This window comes from Bombina bombina, chromosome 1, assembly GCF_027579735.1.
Source record: "Bombina bombina isolate aBomBom1 chromosome 1, aBomBom1.pri, whole genome shotgun sequence".
NCBI classification, from domain to species: domain Eukaryota; kingdom Metazoa; phylum Chordata; class Amphibia; order Anura; family Bombinatoridae; genus Bombina; species Bombina bombina.
Window position 1 is genome coordinate 368116160 of NC_069499.1, and position 15880 is coordinate 368132039.

Below are 15880 nucleotides of genomic sequence, written 5' to 3' on the forward strand. Positions count from 1 at the left end.
GTGCAGTTAGAGGTATATTTGAATCAGTGTACTGTTAACTGAATGATTCATTGCAAAGGAGTCAGTTAACAGTACACTGGTTCAAATATACCCCAATCTGCACCTTAAATTAACCCTTACAAAAGCAGCAGGTCTCACCCTTATATTTATTTATAAGCCATACAGAGTTTGGGGCTGTTTACACATTAATACCTTTAAAATATAATTTTATGGAGGAAACTAAGGTCATATTCTATTGTCACTTTTACTATAATATTATAAGTCTTTTATAAGATATGCATATACATACAAGATATAAATACATACAACACAGTACATAGAACAGAGTATACAGCATGCTTTATTCTATGTACTGTGTTGTATGTATCTGTGAAGGAGCCAATGCTGCGTGTGAGGACTCAGGAGGAGCTGAACTGTCAGACACTGAATCAGGAGTCATGATTCAAACATCGGATCAGCGGGCAGAGAGTCTGCAGTAAGAGAATCTGCAGCTCTGCATCACATGCTCAGGTGAACTGATGAATCGGTTCATGAATGGGTTCAGTTAATCGAACTGTCCGAAATGAATCGATTCATCTAAATGAACCGAACTTCCCATCACTAGTAACCTCCCAGACAACTCATTAAGAAGTTCCTGACAGGATAATAGTTGCAGACAGGAAGTAAATGCTGGGCGTTTTGGAGTGACTTCAAAATAGACTATTTCTGCTGAAAAAGGCAAGTAAATATGTTATTTCTTACATGTTTGTTAAAAAATTATGGTACTTTTCAAAACAGTGGAGAATAAAGAATATTTAGCAAACAGAACCAGACTCTTTTATTAGAGCCATTTAAGATGCAAGAAATACTATAAAAGCCTACAATAGCCCTATAACCTTAATGTACTGAATTAGTCGATCTCTAAACAGGTACAGACAGTCTTTCAGCATTTTACTTCTAAGAGTAATTACTTGTTTAAAATTGATCAAGGGAAAGTGGGAATTCAACTTTAGTTCTGATAGCTTCAAGCACAATAGCAAATGTATTAAAGAGTGCGGACAGTCTTTCAGCATTTTACTTCTAAGAGTAATTACGTGTTTAAAATTGATCAAGGGAAAGTGGGAAATCAACTTTAGTTCTGATAGCCTCAAGCAAAATAGCAAATGTATTAAAGAGTGCTTCATTTTCAAAAAAGGTAGCAGAGGATCCAGACAAGGTAAGTTACAAATGGACATTTGTGTGCTATATTTATTTTGTTTTGTTACATTTTTACTGTCTTCTGGTATACAGTTAAATTTAAGTTATCAGTAGGCAATATTCAAAAGACATATATATATAAAATTACAATTATCAGAATTTGCTACACTTATCATTATATATATATATATATATATATATATATATATATATATATATATATATATATATATATATATATATATATATATATATATATATATATATATATATATATATATATAAATGATAAGTGTAGCAAATTCTGATAATTGTAATTTTATTGTGTTGATAATAATATATTTTTGATAACATTATTATACTTTTTACTGGAGTATAGTTATAACAGAAAAAAATACTAATAGGAATGTAACGGTGCAAATACCTCCAAACTGCTTGGGACCTGAAAAGGTATGCATTTTAGAATAGTTTGGGTTTCTGAATATTTTATATTTGCATCTGTAAAATGTGACAGCTTGGAAAGTGGATGGGGCCAAATGGAAACAAAAATATTTTATCTCATTTAGTCAATATTTAATACAGCAACTTAAAGGTAATTTTATACAACAAAAAAAAATAAAAGTGTAAATTTCAGAATAATTTTGTATTTTGAAACCCAAAATTTGGTATTTCTACCTTTTTAATGAAATATAAGGTAAATTCATTATTTTAAATAATAACATTTTGAGAGATTATACTATACTGAACATGCTCAGTAGGATGATATAGGAAATAATGGGAAACTTCAATTTAGTGAATCTAAGCTAGTGTTTTTTAACAAGAGATCAGTTTATTTCTGTGTAATACCTTAAATCTGATACCAACACATTAGGTTTGCTATGTGAAAACTTTGTGTTAAACTTGGATATTTTTTGGTTTATTTTTTAAATCTGTTAGAAGCGCATACTTTAAATTAGTGCCGAAGTTATGTGCATGGTAAATTGTGAACATCTGGCTTATCTACAGTCGGATAAACACATTAAAATAATGAAGCAATATTTTTTTCAGATTTTTTTTATAGACTAAAATGAGTACAGCCAACACAAAATTAATATATAATGACTAAAACGGTAGTGATGATGACAGCCTAACATACTTAAATGGTTTTTTTTTCAGTCATCTAATAATATCAGTTTAGCTCTTCATTTGGTTTACTGTTATTTTTTAAAAAAAAATATTTTTTAATCCAAACACTCAATTGTAACCATATATTTTATTGATTTACATATTTCTCAAAGCAAATTAAAAAGTAATGCCCCCCACTTCATTTTAACTTTCTTTGCATTATATATACCGGTATGTTTAATATTGAAATTAATTAATTCAATATTACTAAATATTTTCTTTTGTGCATATGAAAAAACATAATTTATGTAAGAACTTACCTGATAAATTCATTTCTTTCATATTAACAAGAGTCCATGAGCTAGTGACGTATGGGATATACATTCCTACCAGGAGGGGCAAAGTTTCCCAAACCTTAAAATGCCTATAAATACACCCCTCACCACACCCACAAATCAGTTTAACGAATAGCCAAGAAGTGGGGTGATAAGAAAAAAAGTGCGAAGCATACAAAATAAGGAATTGGAATAATTGTGCTTTATACAAAAAAATCATAACCACCACAAAAAAGGGTGGGCCTCATGGACTCTTGTTAATATGAAAGAAATGAATTTATCAGGTAAGTTCTTACATAAATTATGTTTTCTTTCATGTAATTAACAAGAGTCCATGAGCTAGTGACGTATGGGATAATGACTACCCAAGATGTGGATCTTTCCACACAAGAGTCACTAGAGAGGGAGGGATAAAATAAAGACAGCCAATTCCTGCTGAAAATAATCCACACCCAAAATAAAGTTTAACAAAAAACATAAGCAGAAGATTCAAACTGAAACCGCTGCCTGAAGAACTTTTCTACCAAAAACTGCTTCAGAAGAAGAAAATACATCAAAATGGTAGAATTTAGTAAAAGTATGCAAAGAGGACCAAGTTGCTGCTTTGCAGATCTGGTCAACCGAAGCTTCATTCCTAAACGCCCAGGAAGTAGATACTGACCTAGTAGAATGAGCTGTAATTCTCTGAAGCGGAATTTTACCCGACTCAACATAGGCAAGATGAATTAAAGATTTCAACCAAGATGCCAAAGAAATGGCAGAAGCTTTCTGGCCTTTCCTAGAACCGGAAAAGATAACAAATAGACTAGAAGTCTTACAGAAAGATTTCGTAGCTTCAACATAATATTTCAAAGCTCTAACAACATCCAAAGAATGCAACGATTTCTCCTTAGAATTCTTAGGATTAGGACATAATGAAGGAACCACAATTTCTCTACTAATGTTGTTGGAATTCACAACTTTAGGTAAAAATTCAAAAGAAGTTCGCAACACCGCCTTATCCTGATGAAGAATCAGAAAAGGAGACTCACAAGAAAGAGCAGATAATTCAGAAACTCTTCTGGCAGAAGAGATGGCCAAAAGGAACAAAACTTTCCAAGAAAGTAATTTAATATCCAATGAATGCATAGGTTCAAAAGGAGGAGCTTGAAGAACCCCCAGAACCAAATTCAAACTCCAAGGAGGAGAAATTGACTTAATGACAGGCTTTATACGAACCAAAGCTTGTACAAAACAATGAATATCAGGAAGAATAGCAATCTTTCTGTGAAAAAGAACAGAAAGAGCAGAGATTTGACCTTTCAAGGAACTTGCGGACAAACCCTTATCTAAACCATCCTGAAGAAATTGTAATATTCTCGGTATTCTAAAAGAATGCCAAGAAAAATGATGAGAAAGACACCAAGAAATATAAGTCTTCCAGACTCTATAATATATCTCTCTGGATACAGATTTACGAGCCTGTAACATAGTATTAATCACAGAGTCAGAGAAACCTCTTTGACCAAGAATCAAGCGTTCAATCTCCATACCTTTAAATTTAAGGATTTCAGATCCTGATGGAAAAAAGGACCTTGAGACAAAAGGTCTTGTCTTAACGGAAGAGTCCACGGTTGGCAAGAGGCCATCCGGACAGGATCCGCATACCAAAACCTGTGAGGCCATGCCGGAGCTACCAGCAGAACAAACGAGCATTCCTTCAGAATCTTGGAGATTACTCTTGGAAGAAGAACTAGAGGCGGAAAGATATAGGCAGGATGATACTTCCAAGGAAGTGAAAATGCATCCACTGCCTCCGCCTGAGGATCCCGGGATCTGGACAGATACCTGGGAAGTTTCTTGTTTAGATGAGAAGCCATCAGATCTATTTCTGGAAGTTCCCACATTTGAACAATCTGAAGAAATACCTCTGGGTGAAGAGACCATTCGCCCGGATGCAACGTTTGGCGACTGAGATAATCCGCTTTCCAATTGTCCATACCTGGGATATAAACCGCAGAGATTAGACAGGAGCTGGATTCCGCCCAAACCAAAATTCGAGATACTTCTTTCATAGCCAGAGGACTGTGAGTCCCTCCTTGATGATTGATGTATGCCACAGTTGTGACATTGTCTTATCTGAAAACAATGAACAACTCTCTCTTCAGAAGAGGCCAAGACTGAAGAGCTCTGAAAATTGCACGGAGTTCCAAAATATTGATCGGAAATCTCACCTCCTGAGATTCCCAAACCCCTTGTGCCGTCAGATACCCCCACACAGCTCCCCAACCTGTAAGACTTGTATCTGTTGAGATTATAGTCCAGGTCGGAAGAACAAAGAAGCCCCCTGAACTAAACGATGGTGATCTGTCCACCATGTCAGAGAGTGTCGTAAAATCGGTTTAAAGATATTAATTGAGATATCTTTGAGTAATCCCTGCACCATTGGTTCAGCATACAGAGCTGAAGAGGTCGCATGTGAAAACGAGCAAAGGAGATCGCATCTGATGCGGCAGTCCTAAGACCCAACATTTCCATGCATAAGGCTACCAAAGGGAATGATTGTGACTGAAGGTTTTGACAAGCTGATATCAATGTTAAACTTCTCTTGTCTGACAAGGACAGAGTCATAGACACTGAATTTATCTAGAAACCTAAAAAGGTTACCCTTGTCTGAGGAATCAATGAACTGATTGGTAAATTGATCCTCCAACCATGAACTTGAAGAAACAACACAAGTCGATTCGTATGAGATTCTTCGAAAATGAGAAGACTGAGCAAGTACCAAGATATCGTCCAAAGAAGGAAATACCAAAACCCTATTCTCTGATTACAGAAAGAAGGGCACCGAGAACCTTTGAAAAAAATTCTTGGAACTGAGGCTAGGCCAAACAGTAGAGCCACAAAACTGGTAATGCTTGTCTAAAAAGAGAATCTCAGACACTAAAAGTGATCTGGATGAATCGGAATATGCAGATACACATCCTGTAAATCTATTGTAGACATATAATGCCCTTGCTAAACAAAAGGCAGGATAGTCCTATAGTAACCATCTTGAATGTTGGTATCCTAACATAACGATTCAATAATGATAGATCCAGAACTGGTCTGAAGGAATTGACCTTCTTTGGTACAATGAAGAGATAAAATAAAACCCCAGCCCCTGTTCCAGAACTGGAACTGGCATAAATACTCCAGCCAACTCTAGATCTGAAACACATTTCAGAAATGCTGAGCCTTGCTGTGTCAACTGGGACACGGGAAAGAAAAGAATCTCTTAGCAGGAGGCCTTAACTTGAAGCCAATTCTGTACCTTTCTGAAACAATGTTTCTGAAACCAGAGATTAAGAACGGAATTGATCCAAATTTCTTTGAAGAAAACGTAATCTGCCCCATACCAGCTGAGCTGGAATAAGGGCCGCACCTTCATAGATACTTAGGAGCTGGCTATAGGTTTCTATAAGGCTTGGATATAGTTTCCAAACTGATACCGCTCCTGAGGATGAAGGATCAGGCTTTTGTTCCTTGTTGTGAGGAAAGGAACGAAATGATTATTTACCCTGGAAAGAAAGGGAAAGCAAAGTTGACTTAGAAGACATGTCAGCATTCCAAGTTTAATCCATAAAGCTTTTCTAGCTAAAATAGCTAGAGACATATACCTGACATCAACTCTAATGATATCAAAAGATGGTATCACCAATAAAATTATTAGCATGTTATAGAATAATAATAATGCTATAAAATTATGATCTGTTACTTGTTGCGCTAAAGCTTCTAACCAAAAAGTTGAAGCTGCAGCAACATCCGCTAAAAATATAGCAGGTCTAAGAAGATTACCTGAACATAAGTAAGCTTTTCTTAGAAAAGATTCAATTTTCCTATCTAAAGGATCCTTAAATGAAGTACTATCTGCCATAGGAATAGTAGTACATTAGCAGGAGTAGAGACAGCCCCATAACCTTAGGGATTTTTGTCCCAAAAAACTCTAATCTGTCAGATGGCACAGGATATAATTTGCTTAAACGTCTAGAAGGAGAAAATAAATTACCCAAATTATTCCATTCCCTGGAAATTACTTCAGAAATAGCATCAGGGAGATAAAACACTTCTGGAATAACTACAGGAGATTTAAAAACCTTATTTAAACGTTTACATTTAGTATCAAGAGGACCAGAATCCTCTATTTCTAATGCAAATAACACTTCTTTAAGTAAAGAACGAATAAATTCCATCTTGAACAAAAACAAAGATTTATCAGCATCAACCTCTGAGACAGAAACCTCTGAACCAGAAGAACCATTATCAGTATCAGAATGATGATGTTCATTTAAAAATTCATCTGAAAAAAAGAGAAGTTTTAAAAGACTTTTATGTATACTAGAAGGAGAAATAACAGACATAGCCTTCTTAATGGATTTAAAAAATAAAATCTCTTATGTTATCAGGAACACTCTGAAAATTAGATGTTGACGGACAGTAACAGGTAATGTAACAGTACTAAAGGAAATTTTATCTGCATTAATAAGTTTGACATGACATGCAATACAAATAACAGCTGGAGAAAACAGATACCAAAAGTTTATAGCAGACTTAGCTTGGTAGCTCCAGCACTGTGCAGTGATTTTCCTGTAGTATCTTCTGACTCAGTTGCAACGTGGAACATCTTGCAATATGTAAAAGAAAAAAAAAAACAACATATAAAGCAAAATTGATCAAATTCCTTAAATGACAGTTTCAGGAATGGGAAAAAAATGCCAGTGAACAAGCTTCTAGCAACCAGAAGCAATAAATAATGAGACTTAAATAATGTGGAGACAAAAATGATGCCCATATTTTTTAGCGCCAAAAAAGACGCCCACATTATTTGGCGCCTAAATGCTTTTGGCGCCAAAAATGACGCCACATCCGGAACGCCGACATCTTTGACGCAAAATAACGTCAAAAAATGACGCAACTTCCGGCGACACGTATGACGCCGGAAACGGAAAAGAATTTTTGCGCCAAAAAAGTCCGCGCCAAGAATGACGCAATAAAATGAAGCATTTTCAGCCCCCGCGAGCCTAACAGCCCACAGGGAAAAAAGTCAAATTTTTGAGGTAAGAAAAAATATGATAATTCAATGCATAATCCCAAATATGAAACTGACTGTCTGGAAATAAGGAAAGTTGAACATTCTGAGTCAAGGCAAATAAATGTTTGAATACATATATTTAGAACTTTATAAATAAAGTGCCCAACCATAGCTTAGAGTGTCACAGAAAATAAGACTTACTTACCCCAGGACACTCATCTACATGTTTGTAGAAAGCCAAACCAGTACTGAAACGAGAATCAGTAGAGGAAATGGTAAATATAAGAGTATATCGTCGATCTGAAAAGGGAGGTAAGAGATGAATCTCTACGACCGATAACAGAGAACCTTATGAAATAGACCCCGTAGAAGGAGATCACTGCATTCAATAGGCAATACTCTCTTCACATCCCTCTGACATTCACTGCACGCTGAGAGGAAAACCGGGCTCCAACTTGCTGCGGAGCGCATATCAACGTAGAATCTAGCACAAACTTACTTCACCACCTCCCTTGGAGGCAAAGTTTGTAAAAACTGATTTGTGGGTGTGGTGAGGGGTGTATTTATAGGCATTTTAAGGTTTGGGAAACTTTGCCCCTCCTGGTAGGAATGTATATCCCATACGTCACTAGCTCATGGACTCTTGTTAATTACATGAAAGAAAGCAACAGTTAAACATATTTTTTGTTATCTAAAAAGCTGTTTAAATCCTATTATATAAAAGGTCAAGTGTGTTTGTCTGAAGCTGTCATGCGCAGTACAGACAGCACAAGGACAAACACACCTGGCCTTTGAGTCCCTGATCCTGCTGGTGATCCAATCTGCGCTGCGGTAGGAGTGGTCGTGGCCGGACGTGAGCGGGGGACTTGGCCGGGGCGTGCTGGGGATGTGGCCTGGCGTGAGTGACCGTTAAGGGGGCGTGGCCTGGCGTGAAGGGGCGTGGCCGGGCACAGTCGCACGTTGGAAGATGGGAGAGAGATAGAGAGAGGGGAGAGAGATAGAGAGGGGAGAGAAAGAGAAGGGGAGAGAGACAGCAAAAGACAGGGGGGAGAAAGAGAGGGGGAGAGACAGCAAAAGACAGGGGGGAGAGAGACAGTAAAAGAGAGGGGGGGAGAGAGACAGCAAAAGAGAGAAGGGGAAAGAGACAGCAAAAGAGAGAGGGGGGAGAGACAGCAAAAGAGAGAGGGGGAGAGACAGCAAAAGAGAGGGGGGAGAGACAGCAAAAGAGAGGGGGGATAGAGACAGCAAAAGAGACAGTGGGAGAGAGACAGCAAAAGAGAGGGGGAGAGAGCGCAAAAGAGAGGGGGGAAGAGCACAAAAGAGAGGGGGAGCGCAAAAGAGAGGGGGGAATAGAGACAACAAAAGAGAGAGGGGGAGAAAGACAGCAAAAGAGAGAGGGGAGAGAGAACGCAAAAGAGAGGGGGAGAGAGACAGCAAAAGAGAGAGGGGGAGAGAGACAGCAAAAGAGAGAGGGGGAGAGAGACAGCAAACGAGAGAGGGGGAGAGAGACAGCAAAAGAGAGGGGGAGAGAGACAGCAAAAGAGAGAGGGGGAGAGAGACAGCAAAAGAGAGGGGGGGGAGAGAGACAGCAAAAGAGAGGGGGGAGAGAGACAGCAAAAGAGAGGGGGATAGAGAGCAAAAGAGAGGGGGAGAGAGAGCAAAAGAGAGGGGGGAGAGAGAGCGCAAAAGAGAGGGGAGAGAGAGACAGCAAAAGAGAGGGGGAGAGAGAAGGCAAAAGAGAGGGGGAGAGAGACAGCAAAATAGAGAGGGGTAGAGAGACAGCAAAAGAGAGGGGGGATAGAGAAAGCAAAAGAGAGAGGGGGAGAGAGACAGCAAAAGAGAGGGGGAGAGTGCACAAAAGAGAGGGGGAAGAGCGCAAAAGAGAGGGGGGAGAGAGAGCGCAAAAGAGAGGGGGAAGAGAGAGCGCAAAAGAGGGGGGAGAGAGCGCAAAAGAGAGGGGGGGGAAGAGCGCAAAAGAGAAGGGGGAGAGAGAGCACAAAAGAGAGAAGGGAGAGAGCGCAAAAGAGAGGGGTGGAGAGAGAGCACAAAAGAGAGGGGGGTGAGAAAGCGCAAAAGAGAGGGGGTGAGAGAGCGCAAAAGAGAGGGGGGTGAGAGAGCGCAAAAGAGAGGGGGAGAGAGAGCGCAAAAGAGAGGGGGGGAGAGAGAGCGCAAAAGAGAGGGGGGAGAGAGAGCGCAAAAGAGTGGGGGAGAGAGCGCAAAAGAGAGGGGGGAGAGAGAGCGCAAAAGAGGGGGATGAGAGACGTGGCCGGACGTGAGCGGGGGACTTGGCCGGGGCGTGCTGGGGACGTGGCCTGGCGTGAGTGACCGTTAAGGGGGCGTGGCCTGGCGTGAAGGGGCGTGGCCGGGCACAGTCGCACGTTGGAAGATGGGAGAGAGATAGAGAGAGGGGAGAGAGATAGAGAGGGGAGAGAAAGAGAAGGGGAGAGAGACAGCAAAAGACAGGGGGGAGAAAGAGAGGGGGAGAGACAGCAAAAGACAGGGGGGAGAGAGACAGTAAAAGAGAGGGGGGGAGAGAGACAGCAAAAGAGAGAAGGGGAAAGAGACAGCAAAAGAGAGAGGGGGGAGAGACAGCAAAAGAGAGAGGGGGGAGAGACAGCAAAAGAGAGGGGGGATAGAGACAGCAAAAGAGACAGTGGGAGAGAGACAGCAAAAGAGAGGGGGAGAGAGCGCAAAAGAGAGGGGGGAAGAGCACAAAAGAGAGGGGGAGCGCGAAAGAGAGGGGGGAAGAGAGACAACAAAAGAGAGAGGGGGAGAAAGACAGCAAAAGAGAGAGGGGGAGAGAGACAGCAAAAGAGAGGGGGAGAGAGACAGCAAAAGAGAGAGGGGGAGAGAGACAGCAAAAGAGAGAGGGGGAGAGAGACAGCAAACGAGAGAGGGGGAGAGAGACAGCAAAAGAGAGAGGGGGAGAGAGACAGCAAAAGAGAGGGGGGGAGAGAGACAGCAAAAGAGAGGGGGGATAGAGACAGCAAAAGAGAGGGGGAGAGAGAGCAAAAGAGAGGGGGGGGAAGAGCGCAAAAGAGAGGGGGGAGAGAGAGCGCAAAAGAGAGGGGAGAGAGAGACAGCAAAAGAGAGGGGGAGAGAGAAGGCAAAAGAGAGGGGGAGAGAGACAGCAAAATAGAGAGGGGGAGAGAGACAGCAAAAGAGAGGGGGGATAGAGAAAGCAAAAGAGAGAGGGGGAGAGAGACAGCAAAAGAGAGGGGGAGAGTGCACAAAAGAGAGGGGGAAGAGCGCAAAAGAGAGGGGGGAGAGAGAGCGCAAAAGAGAGGGGGAAGAGAGAGCGCAAAAGAGGGGGGAGAGAGCGCAAAAGAGAGGGGGGGGAAGAGCGCAAAAGAGAAGGGGGAGAGAGAGCACAAAAGAGAGAAGGGAGAGAGCGCAAAAGAGAGGGGTGGAGAGAGAGCACAAAAGAGAGGGGGGTGAGAAAGCGCAAAAGAGAGGGGGGTGAGCGCAAAAGAGAGGGGGTGAGAGAGCGCAAAAGAGAGGGGGGTGAGAGAGCGCAAAAGAGAGGGGGGTGAGAGAGCGCAAAAGAGAGGGGGGAGAGAGAGCGCAAAAGAGAGGGGGGAGAGAGAGCGCAAAAGAGAGGGGGGAGAGAGAGCGCAAAAGAGAGGGGGGAGAGAGAGCGCAAAAGAGAGGGGGAGAGAGAGCGCAAAAGAGAGGGGGAGAAAGAGCGCAAAAGAGAGGGGGGAGAGAGTGCAAAAGAGAGGGGGGAGAGAGCACAAAAGAGATGGGGGAGAGAGAGAGCGTAAAAGAGAGGGGAGAGAGAGAAGCAAAAGAGAGGGGGGAGAGAGACAGCAAAAGAGAGAGGGGGAGAGAGACAGCAACAGAGAGAGGGGGAGAGAGACAGCAACAGAGAGAGGGGGAGAGAGACAGCAAAAGAGAGAGGGGGAGAGAGACAGCAACAGAGAGAGGGGGAGAGAGACAGCAACAGAGAGAGGGGGAGAGAGACAGCAACAGAGAGAGGGGGAGAGTGCACAAAAGAGAGGGGGAAGAGCGCAAAAGAGAGGGGGGAGAGAGAGCGCAAAAGAGAGGGGGAAGAGAGAGCGCAAAAGAGGGGGGAGAGAGCGCAAAAGAGAGGGGGGGAAGAGCGCAAAAGAGAAGGGGGAGAGAGAGCACAAAAGAGAGAAGGGAGAGAGCGCAAAAGAGAGGGGTGGAGAGAGAGCACAAAAGAGAGGGGGGTGAGAAAGCGCAAAAGAGAGGGGGGTGAGAGAGCGCAAAAGAGAGGGGGTGAGAGAGCGCAAAAGAGAGGGGGGTGAGAGAGCGCAAAAGAGAGGGGGGGTGAGAGAGCGCAAAAGAGAGGGGGGAGAGAGAGCGCAAAAGAGAGGGGGGGAGAGAGAGCGCAAAAGAGAGGGGGAGAAAGAGCGCAAAAGAGAGGGGGGAGAGAGTGCAAAAGAGAGGGGGGAGAGAGCGCAAAAGAGATGGGGGAGAGAGAGAGCGCAAAAGAGAGGGGAGAGAGAGAAGCAAAAGAGAGGGGGGAGAGAGACAGCAAAAGAGAGAGGGGGAGAGAGACAGCAACAGAGAGAGGGGGAGAGAGACAGCAACAGAGAGAGGGGGAGAGAGACAGCAACAGAGAGAGGGGGAGAGAGACAGCAAAAGAGAGAGGGGGAGAGAGACAGCAAAAGAGAGAGGGGGAGAGAGACAGCAAAAGAGAGGGCGGAAGAGCGCAAAAGAGAGGGGGGAGAGAGAGCGCAAAAGAGAGGGTGGAGAGAGAGCGCCAAAGAAAGGGGGAGAGAGAGCGCAAAAGAGGGGGGTGAGAGAGCGCAACAGAGAGGGGGAGAGAGAGCGCAAAAGAGAGGGGGAGAGAGAGCGCAAAAGAGAGGGGGAGAAAGAGCGCAAAAGAGAGGGGGGAGAGAGTGCAAAAGAGAGGGGGAGAGAGCGCAAAAGAGATGGGGGAGAGAGAGAGCGCAAAAGAGAGGGGAGAGAGAGAAGCAAAAGAGAGGGGGGAGAGAGACAGCAAAAGAGAGAGGGGGAGAGAGACAGCAAAAGAGAGAGGGGGAGAGAGACAGCAACAGAGAGAGGGGAGAGAGACAGCAACAGAGAGAGGGGGAGAGAGACAGCAAAAGAGAGAGGGGGAGAGAGACAGCAAAAGAGAGAGGGGGAGAGAGACAGCAAAAGAGAGGGCGGAAGAGCGCAAAAGAGAGGGGGGAGAAAGAGAGCAAAAGAGAGGGTGGAGAGAGAGCGCCAAAGAAAGGGGGAGAGAGAGCGCAAAAGAGAGGGGGAGAGAGAGCGCAAAAGAAAGGGTGGGAGAGAGAGCGCCAAAGAGAGGAGAGAGAGCACAAAAGAGAGGGGGGAGAGAGAGCGCAAAAGAGAGGGGAGAGAGAGAGGGGGGGGAGAGCGCAAAAGAGATGGGGGAGAGAGAGTGCAAAAGAGATGGGGGAGAGAGAGAGCGCAAAAGAGAGGGGGAGAGAGAGAGCGCAAAAGAGAGGGGGAGAGAGAGCGCAAAAGAGAGGGGGAGAGAGAGCGCAAAAGAGAGGGGGAGAGAGAGAGCGCAAAAGAGTAGGGGAGAGAGCGCAAAAGAGTAGGGGGGAGAGAAAGAGCTCAAAAGAGATGGGGAGAGACCTCAAAATAGAAGGGGGAGAGAGAGCGCAAAAGAGAGGGGGGAGAAAGAGCGCAAAAGAGAGAGGGGGAGAGAGAGAGAGAGCGCAAAAGAGAGGGGGGAGAGAGAGCTCAAAAGAGAGGGGGGAGAGAGAAAGCTCAAAAGAGAGGGGGAGAGAGAGAGCAAAAGAGAGGGGGAGGGAGAGAGCGCAAGAGGTGGGACCGCTGTACTGCAAGAAATGGCCCGTGTGAACGGGCTTTAGGACTAGTTTACAATAAAAGAAGTGAATAATACTGTACAGTCCTAGAAAAACTCTCACAGGTAAAACAGCAATTCTATTTAGCTCTGTAAGAAAGAGCTATATACCTCTTTGGTAGCCAATGCATTAAATCACTGCTCTGTGTTAGCCTTTTTTTCTTCTTCTTCACATTTTTATATATTTTTTAAGATAATAAGTCAAAATGACAGACACAAGAAAGTAAAATTAAAATGTTCATGATTCAGACATGGCAAGCAATTTCAAAGTAGTCTAGCTGCAGACTGTAGTGATGTCCGGTTCATGAACGAATCGTTCATTTGAACCGGATCTTTTCACTGTACTGAATGAATCAGTACATCAGACTGAACTGATTCGTTTGAAACAGTTCAGTTCCTGAGTCATCAGCAGCACTCTGGTAATACGATCCTAGAGTGAGTTCTGCTCTGCTAACTCCTCCTTTAATGAATCACACAGCAGAATCTCACTCTAGGATCATATTACCAGTGTTGTTGAATCAGTGAACTGTTAGCTAACTCGTCTGCAATGAATCAGTCTTTTAACAGTTCACTGATTCAAAAGAAGTGAACTGTTAGCAAACGACTCAGTGTACTGTTAACAGACAGATTCATTGCATACGAGTTAACTAACAGTACACTGATTCAAATATCAGCTCACACTCACAGCGGTTCTCAACAGACCCCTGCATTTACATTAACCCATTCAGCATCCCATGTTTGTGTATATATATATATAATATATATATATATATATATATATATATATATATATATATATATATATATATATATATATATATATAATTTGTTGTTCTTCCTCTATATCTAAGCTAACTTTTACTTAGCAACAGCTACAAATTATATATATATATATATATATATATATATATACACAAACATGGGATGCTGAATGGGTTAATGTAATTGCAGGGGTCTGTTGAGAACCGCTGCGAGTGTGACCTGTTATTTGAATCAGTGTACTGTTATCTAAATGATTCATTAGAGTTACAGTACACTGAGTCATTTACATACAGCACTTAGCACTGCAGGAAACGAATCTGCGGCTCTACAGTTCACCTACTGAACATGAGGTAGAGCCTCTACCTCATGTTCAGTAGGTGAACTGGTGAATTGGTTCATGAACCGGTTCAGTTAATCGAACCGTCCGAAATGAACCGGTTCACCCAAAAGAACCGAACTGCACATCACTAGCAGACTGGAGCTCCACTCTAGACAGGAAACATGTGACCTCCACTGACTCTAGACAGGAAACATGTGACCTCAACTGACTCTAGACAGGAAACATGTGACCTCCAGGCAAGCATTTTTTTTTTTTTTTTAATCAACTTTAATGTAACAAACAACCTATAGACAATCATTCTGAAAACGAAACATTTTGCAGCTTTCTTGTTCTTCTTAAAGGGACAGTCTAGGCCAAAATAAACTTTCATGATTCAGATAGAGCATGTAATTTTAAACAATTTACCAATTTTGCTTTGTTCTCTTGGTATTCTTAGTTGAAAGCTTAACCTAGGAGGTTCATATGTTAATTTCTTAGACCTTGAAGCCCACCTCTTTCAGATTGCATTTTAACAGTTTTTCACCACTAGAGGGTGTTAGTTCACGTATTTCATATAGATAACACTGTGCTCGTGCATGAGAAGTTATCTGGGAGCAGGCACTGATTGGCTAAACTGCAAGTCTGTCAAAAGAACTGAAAAAAGGGGCAGTTTGCAGAGGCTTAGATACAAGATAATCAAAGAGGTTAAAAGTATATTATTATAACTGTGTTAGTTATGCAAAACTGGGAAATGGGTAATAAAGGGATTATCTATCTTTTAAAACAATAAAGATTCTTTTCAGCAATTTAGGAAAAATGCAATTTATTACTCTTATCTTTATACTCTTGGTTTAGTTTTTTGAGAGTTCATCTAGATATGCTCAGGAGTGTGCATGTGTCTTGAGCATTATATAGAAGCTATATTTGCAACAATGTATAACATTTTTATACTCTAAAGACAGCATACAACATACAAAAACACCCCCAAATTACAGATGTGAATTAGTTGCTGGCCCTGTGCTTTCCAAAGAAGTTTTTTTTTTTTTATCTAAGCCTTGTTCAAGCATTTGGAATTCAGCAATAATAAATTGTCCTTGTGAAGCATCTCATCTTGCGATTGAGTATATGGGGCCAATTTATCAACTGTCTGTGTGACATGATCCGCTCAGCAGATCATGTCCAACAGACAGACATCGATGAATGCCGACAGCGTTTGCTGTAGGCATTTATCATATATTCTGGTGAACTGCTTGTGCAATGCCGCCCCCTGCAGATTTGCGGCCAATCGGCCGCTAGCAGGGGGTGTCAATCAGCCCTATTGTATATGA

General features: G+C 42.3%; 1 protein-coding gene across 2 annotated transcripts in view; it reads left to right on the forward strand.

The window, feature by feature from the left end:
• The first annotated feature begins 464 nt into the window (after positions 1–464).
• LOC128645334 (histamine N-methyltransferase) overlaps positions 465–15880 on the forward strand; it is a 103327-nt gene continuing 87911 nt past the window's right edge. The window contains exon 1 of one of the 2 annotated variants that reach the window (XM_053698256.1): positions 465–717. The gene's annotated coding sequence lies outside the window, so the exon portion shown is untranslated. Of the gene's footprint in view, positions 718–921; positions 1196–15880 lie in introns of those variants that run through there. The other variant, XM_053698257.1, reaches the window with a different exon arrangement.